Below are 15,461 nucleotides of genomic sequence, written 5' to 3' on the forward strand. Positions count from 1 at the left end.
CTCGAGCTACCCTCTTGCTCCTATATGTATAACTTAGGATTCTCTTTAACCTTACCTGCCAAGGACACTTCATGGCCTCTTTTTGCCTTGCACCATCACCTCTTCAATCCTGCTCCCCATCGATGAAAGTCTCCCCATCCCAGTCGTTCCCACCATTCATCTCCTGGTTTCAGTCTCCTTCCCAATCCTCCTTTCTACAAGTAGTCACAAAGGGAGGGCACCTCTGAAAGTAGCAAAACCATCTAGCTATAGTCTCCTCAGTATGTTCTAGATGTTGCATCTCTAGGCCAGGGTTTTTCCTAAGCAGTCTTTGTATTCTAACTAACACTTTTTTTGGTTTGCTTTTAGATCTTTAACAACATTCCAGAACTGATTGAGTATTATCAGCAGAAATCACTGATCCTGATTAATGAGCAGAACCAGACTAAAGATGCCACCCTACTGCTTCACTCTGTCCGACCATGAGCGCCAACCAACCCTCCCAACGATGTTCCAACCTGCACCGAAATTCCATGTCAACGTTGGTATCTGTGTCCTTCAGGAACAAGGAATGGTCTGTCTGTCTTCCAGTTTTCAGACTCGGGACTGCCAATATCTATAACCAATTGTAAAAAAATTTCCACACACCAAGTTAATATTTTTGTACAACAATCTCTTCTTTTAAATAAAAAAAATCTCCATTCATCATTCCATGTCAATTCTTCATTTGTGAACCTTACACCAATGAACACTGTCAGAGTCCAAAGGTTCCCCACCAGGAATTATAACTGGTATTGCTGCCCATAACCTTGGGATGTTAAGGACAGCTGTCATGACCCTACTGCTTTTGAGGAGGGTGCTTATTAGGGCAAGAGGTACGGGGGAGTAGGCATGAGCTAGGACTGTTGTGTGCAGAGAATGGCAATGTTTAGGAACTGAGGACAGTGACAATGGAATTAATTAATGATCTCATAAACAATATGGAGAGGCAGAGGACACCTGAAGCCAATGGGACAACTTTTTATTGGCAAACCAAATAGAAGTCAGTCAACCCATACTCTATTGCCACCATCCCAATGAGCTGACACCACCACTGACCAGCCAACTGATATCCTTCTTCCTGTTTATTCTGACATTACTCCTCGGAGAAAGTTTGAAATCACAGATCAGAACTCAGCAGAGGTGGCCAGTCAGACCAGTCTACATTTGCTCTGCGGAGAGTAATCCAGCAGTTCTGCTTTCCCTCTCCTTCCCTGATACCATGCTAATTGTCCTTTCTCAAGTATCTAACTCTCCTCTGAGAACTCTAATGTAAGGGTCTGCTTTTAACCACTTCATGAGCAACGAATTCCAGTTCCTGAGTACTCTCTGTAAGAAGAACCTCACATTCTTTTTATCTTTTTCTCAAAATGTTAAACCTGAGAACCTTTAGTCCTTAAACTGTCCACAGGTGAGAATAGCTTTCTTCCATTTACTTTGCCCAAACACTGGTTATCTTGTCATTTTCTTTCAAACCTCCCCACAATCCTAATTCTCATCGTGGCCTTCTCCCTTCAATCTATCGCTGTGAAATCCATCAAATCATCACTGTAATCCACTTCTTCACCACTTGCACAATTTCACGTTTTTCCACTGCCTGGAGACCATGATTGAAAGTAATGCCCCTCTTAAGGAGACAATCTCGAAAGAGGTTGGAGGCGACATCAGATGCACTGCTACTCTGCAGAGTCTGCAAGACATTACTTCCTACAAAGTGAAGCCCAATAGCATGAATGGCAGCGATGCTTCACTACCAGATGAACTCAACACCTTCCATCCCCGCTTTGAAAGGGAGAACACAACTACAGCTGTGAAGATCCCTGTTGCACCTGATGACCCTGATATCTCTGTCTCAGATACCAATGTTACGCTGTCTTTAAAGAGAGCGAACCCTCGCAAGGCGGAAGGTCCCGGTGGAGTACCTGGTAAGGCTCTGAAAACCTGTGCCAACCAACTGGTGGGAGTATTCAAAGACATTTTCAATCTCTCACTGCTATGGGTGTAAGTTCCCACTTGCTTCAAAAAGGCAACAATTACACCAGTGTCTAAGAAGAATAATGTGGGCTGCCTTAATGACTATCACCCGGTAGCACTCATATCTACAGTGATGAAGTGCTTTGAGAGGTTGGTCATGACTAGACTGAACTCCTGCCTCAGCAAAGACCTGGACCCATTGCAATTTGTCTATCGCCACAATAGGTTAATGACAGATGCAATTTCAATGACTCTTCACACGGCCTTAGACCACCTGGACAACACAAACACTAATGTCAGGATGCTGTTCATCGACAATAGCTCAGCACTTAATACCATCATTTCCACAATCCTGATCGAGAATTTGCAGAACCTGGGCCTCTGTACCTCCCTCTGCAAATGGATCCTCAACTTCCTAACTGGAAGACCACAATCTGTGCAGATTGGCGATAACAAGGTAGTAATCACGGGATTATTGCCTGTGCCATGTGACAGTGAATATAGGAATACAATGAGGTGGAGAATAAATGCGTAGCTGAGGGATTCGAGCAGGGGGCAAGGATTCAGATTTTTGGATCATTGGGACCTCTTCTGGGGCAGCTGTGACCTGTACAAAAAGGATGGGTTGCACTTGAATCCCAGGGGGACCAATATCCTGGTGGGGAGATTTGCTAAGGCTATTGGGAGAGTTTAAACTAGAATTGATGAGGGTGGGAACTGAACTGAGGAGATGGAGGAAGGGGTGGTTGGCTCTCAAATAGAGAAAGCTTGGAGACAGTGCGAAAGGGAGGATAGGCAGGTGATAGAGAAGGGACGTCCTCAGTCTGATGGTTTGAGCTGTGTCTATTTTAATGCAAGGAGTATCACGAATAAAGTGGATGAGCTTAGAGTGTGGATCATCATTTGGAGCTATGATGTTGTGGCCATTACGGAGACTTGGATGGTGCAGGGACAGGAATGGCTACTTCAAGTGCCAAGCTTTAGATGTTTCAGAAAGGACAGGGAGGGAGGCGACAGAGGTGGGGGCGTGGCACTGTTAATAAGAGATGGTGTCACGGCTGCAGAAAAGGAGGAAGTCATGGAGGGGTTGTCTACGGAGTCTCTGTGGGTGGAAGTTAGGAATATATAGACCACCCAACAGAGACATTGAGGAGCAGATATGGAGACAGATTCTGGAAAGGAGTAATAATAACAGGGTTGTTGTGCTGGAGATTTTAATTTCCCAAATATTGATTGGCATCTCCCTGGAGTGAGGGGTTTAGATTGGGTGGAGTTTGTTAGGCATGTTCAGGAAGGTTTCTTGACACAAAGGAGAGGCTGTATTTGGTCTGGTATTGGGAACTGAACCTGGTCAGGTGTCAGCTCTCTCAGTGGGAGAGCATTTTGGAGATAGTGATCACAATTCCAATTCTATCATTGGAGAGGGATAGGAACAGACAAGTTAGGGAAACATTTAATTGGAATAAGGGGAACTATGAGGCTATCAGGCAGGAACGGAAGCATAAATTGGAAACAGGTGTTCTCAGGGAAACATATGGAAAAAATGTGGCAACTTTTCAGGGGATATTTGCTTGGGGTTCTGCGTAGGTACGTTCCAATGAGACATGGAGAGGATGGTAGGGTACAAGATCCCTGGTGCACAAAGGTTGTTGTAAATCTAGTCAAGAAGAAAAGAAGAGCTTACAAAAGGTTCAAAAAACTAGGTAATGATATGAATCTAGAAGATCATAAGGCTAGCAGGAAGGAGCTTAAGAATGAAATTAGGAGAGCCAGAAGGAGCCATGAGAAGGCCTTGGTGGACAGGATTAAGGAAAACCCCAAGGCATTCTACAGGTATGTGAAGAGCAAGAGGAGAAGACGTGAGAATATGACCAATCAAGTGTGACAATGGAAAAGCGTGCATGGAACCGGAGGAAATAGCAGAGGTACTTAATGACTACTTCGCTTCAGTATTCACTACTGAAAAGGATCTTGGCGAGTGTAGGGATGACTTACAGTGGACTGAAAAACTTGAGAATGTAGATATTAAGAAAGAGGATGTGCTGGAGCCTTTGGAAAGCATCAAGTTGGACAAGTCACCTGGACCGGACGGGATATACCCCAGGCTACTGTGGGAAGTGAGGGAGGAGATTGCTGAGCCTCTGGCAATGACCTTTGCATCATCAATAAGGACGGGAGAGGTTTCGGAGGGTTAGAAGGTTGCTGATGTTGTTCCCTTATTCAAGAAAGGGAGTAAGGATAGCCCAGGAAATTATAGGGCAGTGAGTCTTACTTCAGTGGTTGGTAAGTTGATGGAGAAGATCCTGAGAGGCTGGATTTATGAACATTTTGAGAGGCATAATATGATTAGGAATAGTCAGCATGGCTTTGTGAAAGGTAGGTCGTGCCTTACGGGCTTGACTGAATTTTTTGAGAATGTGACTAAACACATTGATGAAGGTAGAGCCGTAGATGTTGTGTATATGGTGTTACGGATTCAGCAACAATAAATATATAAGTGAGGCAGGGTTTCTTATAACAAATAAAACATTTATTAAACACTGGAAAACAAATACCCCAAAAGTAAACAAACCACTAACGTAACCAGAAATCAGCTGCCGTGCGGCAGCTTAAACAGTTCTTAACGGAATAAAGCGAAAACAGTTCTTAAAGCGATGTTGCAAAAACAGTTCTTCAAAGTAGTACTGCAAAAGTTCAAAATGTTTACAGTCCATTAAAGGAGAGACTTTTTAGATGATTTAAATTATCTTTCATGTCGTGTCGTTGCGGTTCCCAGTCGAACTGTACTTTTCCCGGAGAATTTACGAAGATGAAAATGAAATGGGTTAAAGGCACTGACCTTTCCTTTACAAAACTGTACCCAACCCTTTCTGCTATTATTCGCAAGGATTGCCACAGGGACAGCCAATGAATTCCTTCCAAATGAGGATCAAACAAGGTCGAACCTGTTTCACCATTGAAATTGACTTTCCTCGATCTTTTAGCTCCCGAACTCCGATCTTCACTCTACACTGATTTTTAACTGGCAGTATTATAAAGAAACTGCCGGCAATGACCTTTTAAACTTCAGGCATTAAATAAAACTCCACCTTTCAACCAAACTGCGTCATAATATTGGACCACACAGTGGCATGGAGTCAAACTGGCAAATCCAGCCACGAACTGCCCCTCCTCACAGGGAGGGGTCCTCCTTTTATACCCTGTAAAAAAAACCTGTCACATGACCTCCACTGGTGGGAAAATGATGTCACTCCACCATCACAAGACACTACCTTAAGTCCAGTATAGCTTCAACACCACTGTCACGTGACAAGTACAAGATATCCACGGGTATGTAACAATGGATTTCAGCAAGGCATTTGATAGGTACCCCATGCAAGGCTTATTGAGAAAGTAAAGAGGCATGGGATTCAAGGGGGCATTGCTTTGTGGATCCAGAACTGGCTTGCCCACAGAAGGCAATGGGTGTTGTAGATGGGTCATATTCTGCATGGAGGCCGGTGACCAGTGGTGTGCCTCAGGGACCCCTACTCTTCATGATTTTTATAAATGACTTGGATGAGGAAGTGGAGGGATGGGTTAGTAAATTTGCCAATGACACAAAGGTTGGAGGTGTTGTGGATAGTGTGGGGGGCTGTCAGAGGTTAAAATGGGGTATTGATAGGATGTAAAACTGGGCTGAGAAGTGGCAGATGGAGTTCAACCCAGATAAGTGTGAAGTGGTTCATTTTGGTAGGTCAAATATGATGGCAGAATATAGTATTAATGGTAAGAGTCTTGCCAGTGTGGAGAATCAGAGGGATCTTGGGGTTTGAGTTCATAGGACACTTAAAGCAGCTGCGCAGGTTGACTCTGTGGTTAAGAAGGCATACGTTGCATTGGCCTTCATCAATTGTGGGATTGAGTTTAAGAGTCAAGAGGTACTGTTGCAGCTATATAGGACCCTGGTCAGACCCCTCTTGGAGTTCTGGTCGCTTTACTATAGGAAGAACGTGGAAACCATAGATAGGGTGCAGAAGAGATTTACAAGAATGTTGTCTGGATTGGGGAGAATGCCTTATGAAAACAGGTTGAGTGAACTTGGCCTTTTCTCCTTGGAGTGACGAAGGATGAAAGATGACTTGATAGAGGTGTACAAGATAATGAGAGGCATTGATCATGTGGATAGACAGAGGCAGACCCTGGGTCTGAAATGGTTAGCTCGAGAGGGTATAGTTTTAAGGTGCTTGGAAGTAGGTACAGAGGGGATGAGGCCGAGTACAGGGCTATGGTGGAAAACTTTCTCACATGGTGCGAGCAGAATCATCTGCAGCTTAATGTGAAAAAGACTAAGGAGCTGGTGGTGGACCCGAGGAGGGCTAAGGCACCGGTGACCCCTGTTTCCATCCAAGGGGTCAGTGTGGACATGGTGGAGGAGTACAGATACCTGGGGATACGAAATGACAATAAACTGGATTGATCAAAGAACACTGAGGCTGTCTACAAGAAGGGTCAGAGCCATCTCTATTTCCTGAGGAGACTGAGGTCCTTTAACATCTGCCGGACGATGCTGAGGATGTTCTACGAGGCTGTGGTGGCCAGTGCTATCATGTTTGCTGTTGTGTGCTGGGGCAGCAGGCTGAGGGTAGCAGACACCAACAGAATTAACAAACCCATTTGTAAGGCCAGTGACGTTGTGGGGGTGGAACTGGACTCTCTGACGGTGGTGTCTGAAAAGAGGATGCTGTCCAAGTTGCATGCCATCTTGGACAATGTCTCCCATCCACTCCATAATGTACTGGTTAGGCACAGGAGTACGTTCAGCAGAGACTCATCCCACCGAGATGTAACACTGAGCGTCATAGGAAGTCATTCCTGCCTGTGGCCATCAAACTTTACAACTCCTCCCTTGGAGTGTCAGACACCCTGAGCCAATAGGCTGGTCCTGGACTTACTTCCACTTGGCATGATTAACATTATTATTTAATTATTACAACACACACAAAATGTTGGTGGAACACAGCAGGCCAGGCAGCATCTATAGGGAGAAGCACTGTCGATGTCTTGGCCCGAAACGTCGACAGTGCTTCTCCTTATAGATGCTGCCTGGCCTGCTGTGTTCCACCAGCATTTTGAGTGTGTTGTTGTTTGAATTTCCAGCATCTGCAGATTTCCTCGTGTTTGTTGATTATTTAATTATTTATGGTTTTATATTGCTATATTTCTCCACTATTCTTGTTTGTTGCGACTGTAACGAAACCCAATTTCCCTCGGGATCAATAAAGTATGTCTGTCTGTCTGTATGTCAGGGTTAAGTTTTTTTACACAGAGAGTGGTGAGTGCGTGGAATGGGCTGCCGGTGGTGGTGGTGGAGGTGGAAACAATAGGGTCTTTTAAGAGACTCCTGAATGGCTACATGGAGCTTAGAACAATAGAGGGCTATGGGTAAAGCCTTGGTAGTTCTAAGGTAGGGGCATGTACAGCACAGCTTTGTGGGCCAAAGGGCCATGTTTTGTGCTGTTGCTTTTCTATGTCTCTATATCCTCCTCGCTGATGCACCTCAGGGGTGTGTGCTTAGCCCACTGCTCTATTCTCTATATATCTATGACTGTGTGACTAGGCATAGCTCAAATACCATCTACAAATTTGCTGATGATACAACCATTGTTGGTAAAATCTCAAATGGTGACAAGGGGGCTTACAGGAGTGAGATATGCCAACAATGGAGTGGTGTCGCAGAAACAACCTGGCACTCAACGTCAGTAAGACAAATGAGCTGATTGTGGACTTCAGGAAGGGTAAGATGAAGGAACACATACCAATCCTCATAGAGGGATCAGAAGTAGAGAGAGTGAGCAGCTTCAAATTCCTGGGCGTCAAGATCTCTGAGGATCTAAACTGGCCCTAGCATATTGATGCAGTTATAAAGAAGGCAAGACAGTGACTATACTTCATTAGGAGTTTGAAGAGATTTGATATGTCAACAAATACACCCAAAAACTTCTATAGATGTACCATGGTGAGCATTCTAACAGGCTGCATCACTGTCTGGTATGGGGGTGGGGGGGGGGGGTGCTACTGCTCAGGACCAAAAGAAACTGTAGAGGGTTGTAAATTTAGACGGTTCCATCTTGGGTACTAGCCCACAAAGTACCCAGGACATCTTCAAGGAGCGGTGTCTCAGAAAGTCAGTGTCCATTATAAAGGACCTCCAGCACCCAGGGCATGTCCTTTTCTCACTGTTACCATCAGGTAGGAGGGACAGAAGCCTGAAGGTACACACTCAGCGATTCAGGAACAGCTTCTTCCCCTCTGCCATCCGATTCCTAAATGGACATTGAACCCGTGAACACTACCTCACTTTTAAAATATATATTATTTGTGTTTTTTGGATGATTTAAAAATCTATTCAATATATGTATACTGTAATTGATTTATTTATTATTATTATTCTTCGTCTATATTATGTATTTCATTGAACTGCTGCTGCTAAGTTAATAAATTTCACGACATGTGCCGGTAATGATAAACCTGATTCTGATTGTGGTCTAAGCAGATCCAACATCCTTTGTCTTCTTCAATCCCTGCCTGGATCCATCTTCCCTTTTGTTTTCCTCCTTCTATCATCCACCTGTCCCTGTCTCCCAGCTTCACCCCTCCCTTCCATATCTGGCTCAGTCTGTCACCCTTCAGCCATCCCTCACCCTGCCTGGCCCCGTCTCACCACACGCACTATTCACTCTACCACCACCTCTCTTCGCTCTCAGTCCTGACATTGACAGTTCCCTCTCCCCCAGTGGATGCTGCTCAACATACAGAGTCTTTCTAGCAGATTTCCTTATCTATTTATTGAGATACAGCGTAGAATAGGCCCTTTCGGCCCTTCGAGCTGTGCTGCTTAAATCTCCTGATTTAATCTGAGCCTAATCTGAGACAATGATCACTTAAACTACTAACCAGTAGGTCTTTGGGAGGAAATTGGAAAGTCACGCAGTCATGGGGAGAACGTAGAAACTCCTTACAGGCAGCGGTGGGAATTGAACCCAGTCACCTGGACTGCAAACCATTGTGCTAACCACTATGCTACCGTGCCGTCCAGTTTGTTGCTGCCCCACATTTCTGCAACTACAGTCTCTTGTGACTCCAACATAACTTCCTGGCCTTGCACCCGACACCTCTATTTATAAATCCCTGAGTTATATTTGTATTATTAACCAGTCTGTAATGTGCTTTTCTAATTTCAAGATGTTATGCAGACCTGAAACCCTCCCACTTCTGTTAGAAATCTGTTACTTAGTTCATTTGTCCTTCCTTATTTTCACTGCCAAAGGTTTCACTTACCATTTCTGAGTACTAAACTCTGTCTCGGCTCTCTGTCCAATCAGAGTTTACTGGTGTGTTTTTCATTTTATATAGAGCTACAGTGTGGAACAGACTGTTCTGGCCCAATGAACCTCACCCGGCAGCCCACCTATTTAACACTAGTCTAATCACAGGGTAATTGACAACAACTGACTAGCCTACTAATCGGTACACCTTTGGACTGTGGGAGAAAACCGAAGCACCCGGAGGAAACCCATGCAGTTACGGGGAGAATGTACTGTTATGTTTTGAAACTCAAAAACCTAACTCTAATTGTGAGAAAAAGATGGAGCTTGCAATAGAAGTCTAATATAGATTTTACTTTAAGTGAGGCACGAATGTAAAATATGTAATTTCCATAGTTTCACAGATAACCAACAATGCATTATGTAAACAATAAAGAATGCTTATCAAACTATATACTCACAATATTACTTAAATGTTAAATACACAGCACTCCTCCCTGCTTAGCTATAAACTCCAACTCAATAGAGAATGCATCTCAACTGTATGCACAGTGTACTATATAATACAACTACTATACACAGACATCTACAGCAGAGTAAATTTTAAATTGTCCCATTCAGGGCTGAAGGTTTAATCGCTGTGGAGGCTTTCTTATTCTTGTGGGATAACGTCTTTCCTGACAGGGGGGATCACTCTGCTCGGCAGGTGAGACTTGCGGCCGTGAAACAATCTCAGCTTCCAGGGCCTCCTCCGTGGTGGTCGTAGGAGTTGGCTCTGAGACCGCAGGAAGTGATTCTGATAGCTGTGGCCACCTTTCTTCTCCGACGATCGCCTCTGCTCTCGCCAACCCATCGATGCGTCATCTTCAGGTGATATCAGGCACCATCTCCACTGTGTCGGACGGTGTCCAGTTCTGTCCTCAATCTTTCTCAGGACCCTCTTTTGACCATCTTGCCAGGACGTTGTCTGAGGCGCTCTCAATGTGCCTCAGCTGTTGATTCTACACGTTCCTTCTGAAACCGGGTTTGTGGAGATGCAAGTGTGAACGCAAGGGATGTCCCCCCAGGATGGTGAGTTGTCGGTCGTGGAGTGTGCTGTATTGCCATATGCAAGGCGGAGATTAGCTAACTTCTGATTCAGTGTCAGTGTAGAGTGTGCTGCTGACATGTTTTTCGGACTCTGGATAAACCTTTCCACCAAGCCATTTGTAACTGGATGATATAGTGCATATGTAATATGTCTCATTCCTCTCATAGGAATGGACTGTCACTGATTAAATGTTCTGGAAATCCAGTCCTTGAGAGGAGGCTTCACAACACATCAACAGTGTGCAAGGCTGTAGTGGAGGCTATTGGGAACACTTCTGCCCACTTTGTAATGCACTACTATCAAGAAATTTGTGCCCGTGAATGGTCTGGGAAAATCCACATGAATCACCTGCCAGGGATGGAGAGGCACTGCCCTTGGCAGCTTCTGGACGTGGTAGCATCCCGAATCAGATAAAACTTCGAACCAACACCTCCATTTTAACCAGGTCTGGATGACCACATGTAGCTCCTCCGACACTTTAGCTCTCTGCTTGGACGGTACAACAACTCTCTACCCCCACGTAAAGAAGTCTCTGTCAAAAAGTTGTAACGGTACTGGTAAACAGAAAATGGGGGAACTGGAGCTTCTGCTGCACGTTCCTGCCATTTTGGGTGTCCACGTAGATCTGAGACAGTGTTTCCCGCACCAGCTCCTCAGCCACACATTCAGATCCCCTGTCTCCCTGTTCCTGCCCTCACCAGCACGAGGAACTGGAAGCAAACCGGAGTTAACCACCCTGGAGGTCCTGCTTTTCAGACTTCTTCCAGGTTCTAAGGAGACCAAAGCTCTACACAGTGTCACCAGAGCCTTGTACAATCATAACAGTACTTCCATATTTCTTAACTCCCAACTTCCGGCAATAAGGCTCATCCGTGCACGTATGCCTAAGATCTCTGTTACGGCGTGGTGGTGTAGGGGCAGTGTGGTGGGGTAACGCTGTTACAGAGTCAGCAACCCAGCTTCAACCCCTGGCCATGCTGGTAAGGAGTTTGTACGTTCTCTCTGTGACTGTGTGGGTTTCCTCCGGGTGCTCTGGTTTCATCCCACAGTGAAAAAGGACGTACTCATTGTACATTATCCTGTGGTCAGGCTGCGCGGCTCATTGGACGGAAGGGTCTGTTCCATGCTTTATCACTAAAGAATTCTATGCGCTTATCTGTAAATCACTGAAGGAGTCCCTCAGGGCAGAGTCCTGCGCCCAAACATCTTCAGACGCTTCACTGGTGACCTTCCTTTGGTAATAATGTGGAAGTGGGGATGTTTCCTGATCATTGCATAATGTTCGGTCCCAGTTGTACTGTTCAGCACACAATACAGTCTACGTTTCCTGCAGTCAGAGCTGATATCTGGCAAATATCATTCATGCCGCAGAAGTGCCAGGTAACGGGTATCACCAAGAAGGCAGGAGCTTACCACTTCACTTTGCTTTTCATACTCCTGGCATTCAATGGCATTACCATTGCCATCTCCCTGACCAGCAAAACACTGAGGGCTTGACATTGACCAGAAGATCAAGTAGACTAAAAACGTACACGAGGAAATCTGCAGATGCTGGAAAACCAAGCAATGCACACAGAGTGCTGCGGGAGTTCAGCAGGCCAGGTAGGACCTATGGAAAAAAGTACAGTCGATGCTTTGGGCCGAGACCCTGTTGATCAGAGGATGGGAATCCTGTGATGGATATTCACTGCCCTGGCCCAGGGCACTTACAGCTAAACTCATCTTTTTAGCAACTCACTATCCAGGGATGAAGCTTCTTATCAGTAGAAGCAGACACCAAAGATTAATGTGCTTGACCTCAGAAAAGAAAGCAATTATCATCAGCAGAAGAAAATGGTCTAAGGATTAGGGCATTTGTCATTAAATAAGGTGCTTATCCTGTTTAATCAGCAGAGGAAGACTTACTAGATGAATAATCAGAAGAAGAAATAACAAAATAATTATCAGAAAGCAGGCAGTAAGGGAAGTTAGATGTTATAGAAATGAGGGCACGCAGAAGGATTGCTCTCTGTATGATCCATTTAAAACAAAGTTACTGTGGTTAATCTGCTTTGTTAGCTGGAAGTATCTGCTCCTGGGATCCCACTGCTTGGAATAGTGACGACTGACAGCTTCAGGAAAGAGAATAAAGCAGTTAAGTAATGTAATCTTTGAAATACGTTGATAGTTTAATCTCCTTAAAGTGAGAGTATTAGAAGCCACTTATCACTGATAAGGCTTAAGGTTTCCGATTTAAGCTTAGTATTCTAGAATGAGCCCACTCGATATCACCACACCATCCAGCATGCAAAAGCCTTCCCGCGTCTACAAGACAGAACTCCACTTGTCAGCAGTGAGTGCAGCCCCTGCATCTCTTGTGAAGCTTGATCCTGCCTAGATCTGTCTGATCGGTGCCCATTATCGGTGCCCATTATCCACCTTCAACATTCATTCATTCTCCATGTGGCACACAGAGGCTGCGACGTCTTACGAGATGCACCTGCCGGATTATTCCAAGGGAAACTCTCAAACCTGTGACCTCTACCACTAGGGAAAGGACAGCGGGGCTCCATCACCTGCAGGATGTTGCACACTATCCCGACTTGGAAATACATTGCTGGGTCGAAATCCTGGAATTCCCTGTCCAATGGAACTGCCTCAAACAGAAGGAATGCTGCAGTTTAGAATCATACAAAGAACTATGGGAATGGTGAGGATGGAGCTCCGTAGGTGGGAGTGGGACAGGTGGCAGAGAATAAGTGCCAGGAGTGCAAGGGGGCAAACATACCCATCCCCCTGACACCAGAAAGGCACCAGCATTCTCTCAAGTTGAGCTTTGACTTTGTTCATTAATGGGCTTGGTATAAGCCTCGCTGTAGAGTGTCAGACTGGCCTCAGATGGATAAGGACTCTTCTTTCCGTCCCCGCAGGCCTGTGGACAACTCCGGTATTTCTCCTGCCCCTGAACATTGTTTAGTGAATCCATTCTTGCCGTAAGGTTCAGCTTCCCGATGGCACGTCATCCCAGTAGTGGTGAGAAGAGATTCTGAACAACATAGACACCCTCTTTCAACTGCTTCTCATTGTTACAGATAGAAGTAGTAAACATTCCTTTCACACTGAGCTTTTGTTTCCCTGTGTCCATGAGCTCTTTCTTTGTCTGCTTTAGCATAATACCTGTTTTCTTCGAGGATGGCTGTGGCATCTGGCCCAGTGTTCATTTTGCAACTGAACCATGGTACACCAGCCTTGTCTATTTGAATCTAGAGCCCCAAGGAAAGCTCTCTCTTCGTCTGAATCATGGTCTTCTTTGACCTCCTGAAGAACTGTTTTTGAATGACACTGGTTTTTATCATGGCCAACACTACTGCACCAGTAGCAATTCACTCTTTTGCTGGTCACAGCTCTTTGATGTGGAATGGAATCTTGCCACATCTGCAGTTGGACATTTTACCCGCTCTTTGTTTCACTTGCCTGCTTTGTTTGAGCTGAACTCTACTGTTAACTCTTTCTGTAGTCTTTCTTCTAGCACTTTGTTTGTATCCTTCTTTCTGCACAACTTCTAGGTTAACCTCAGCATGGTTATCACGCCTGAGTTCTGCCTGCTGCTGACAAACATTTTCACTCTGCCTGACCATAGTCATAGCCTTCTCTAATGTGAGATTTCGGAATCAGAATCAGAATCAGTTTTATTATCACCGGCACGTGACGTGAAGCTTGTTAACTTAGCAGCAGCAGTTCAATGCAATACATAATCTAGCAGAGAGAGAAAAATAATAATAAAATAAAAATAATAATAAGTAAATCAATATTGAATAGATTTTTAAAAGTGCAAAAACAGAAATACTGTATATTAAAAAAAAGTGAGGTAGTGTCCAAAGGTTCAATGTCCATTTAGGAATCGGATGGCAGAGGGGAAGAAGCTGTTCCTGAATCGCTGAGTGAGTGTCTTCAGGCTTCTGTGTCTCCTACCTGATGGTAACAGTGAGAACAGGGCATGCCCTGGGTGCTGGAGGTCCTTAATAATGGATGCTGCCAGTCTGAGATCTGCCTGCAACTGAAGCCTCTTTGACAATTTGATGTCTAGTAGCCCGCCAACAATCCTGCCTCTAATGAGCTCGGTTCTCGGATTTCCATATGCATAGTTGTCTGGCTGAACTGTGATAAAGTCATTTACACTTTCATCTGTCTCCTGTTTTCTGGTGCTGAACTTTGTCCTCTCATGTGTGACATTTCGCTTTCCTGTGATATATTTTTTGAATTTGACCTGCAGAGTTTTGTACTACTTTTCCTGAGCATCTGTCAGTTCTAAACCACCCATGATGTTATTTGCTCTGTCACCCATGCAGTATATCAGTGTGCTTACTCAATGCTCTCCTGAAGTCTGAGTGAGATTGCTTGTAACCCTAAATCTCTCAAAGTGTCTGAGCCATTGTTCAAGAGTCCTCCAGTTTAAAGAAATCAAATGTCTTGGGTAAGTAGATGGGGGTACTGCAGGTATTTGCTCCATTTTCCCGTTTGTTTGTTTGCGTATTTATTATTTTATTTATTCGGAATACTTAAGTGTTCTTTTCTCACCCTGAGAGTCTGACCGACTTCTCGGCTGTGTCTGTGTCTCTGTACACTTCCCCAGGCTAGTTGTCCACAGATTATTGTAATCTGCCAGTTCTCAGCTCGTGCTCCATGCAACTAGCATAGGCAGTTTAGGTTGTTAAGTCTCTTCATAGATATATGTGAACAAGAACAGTTTGGGGGGTGGTAAATTCTTTTTTGTTGGGGATCTCACTGGGTCTTTAGCCCAAGTTCATCAACAATCAACCACTTCTGACAGCATGTTGTGTTTGTTATTGAGGGCGGGTGCGGAGCACACTAACACACCAGCAATCAGGATATTCAACTGAACTTTACTGATAACTTTGTTTGTACAATACGTGAACTCCTCCCACGAGGGAGTGACTAACTGATAACACTATTAACTACCGCCACAGCTGACAGTGTGGAGGGGTGGGGCAGCGGGTGGAGGTGTTGATCAGCCTGACTGTTTGGGGAGGGTAACTGTTTTTGAGTCTGGTGGTCTTGACGTGGACGCTAAG

General features: G+C 44.8%; 1 long non-coding RNA gene across 3 annotated transcripts in view; it reads right to left on the minus strand.

The window, feature by feature from the left end:
* The window catches only part of LOC132392583 (uncharacterized), a 46,097-nt gene that overhangs the window by 20,321 nt on the left and 10,315 nt on the right, over nucleotides 1-15,461 (minus strand). For all 3 annotated transcript variants that reach the window (XR_009511585.1, XR_009511586.1, XR_009511587.1), the window contains one exon: nucleotides 498-595. This is a non-coding gene — a long non-coding RNA (uncharacterized LOC132392583). The remainder of the gene's footprint in view (nucleotides 1-497; nucleotides 596-15,461) is intronic.

This window comes from Hypanus sabinus, chromosome 1 (genome assembly GCF_030144855.1).
Source record: "Hypanus sabinus isolate sHypSab1 chromosome 1, sHypSab1.hap1, whole genome shotgun sequence".
NCBI lineage: Eukaryota > Metazoa > Chordata > Chondrichthyes > Myliobatiformes > Dasyatidae > Hypanus > Hypanus sabinus.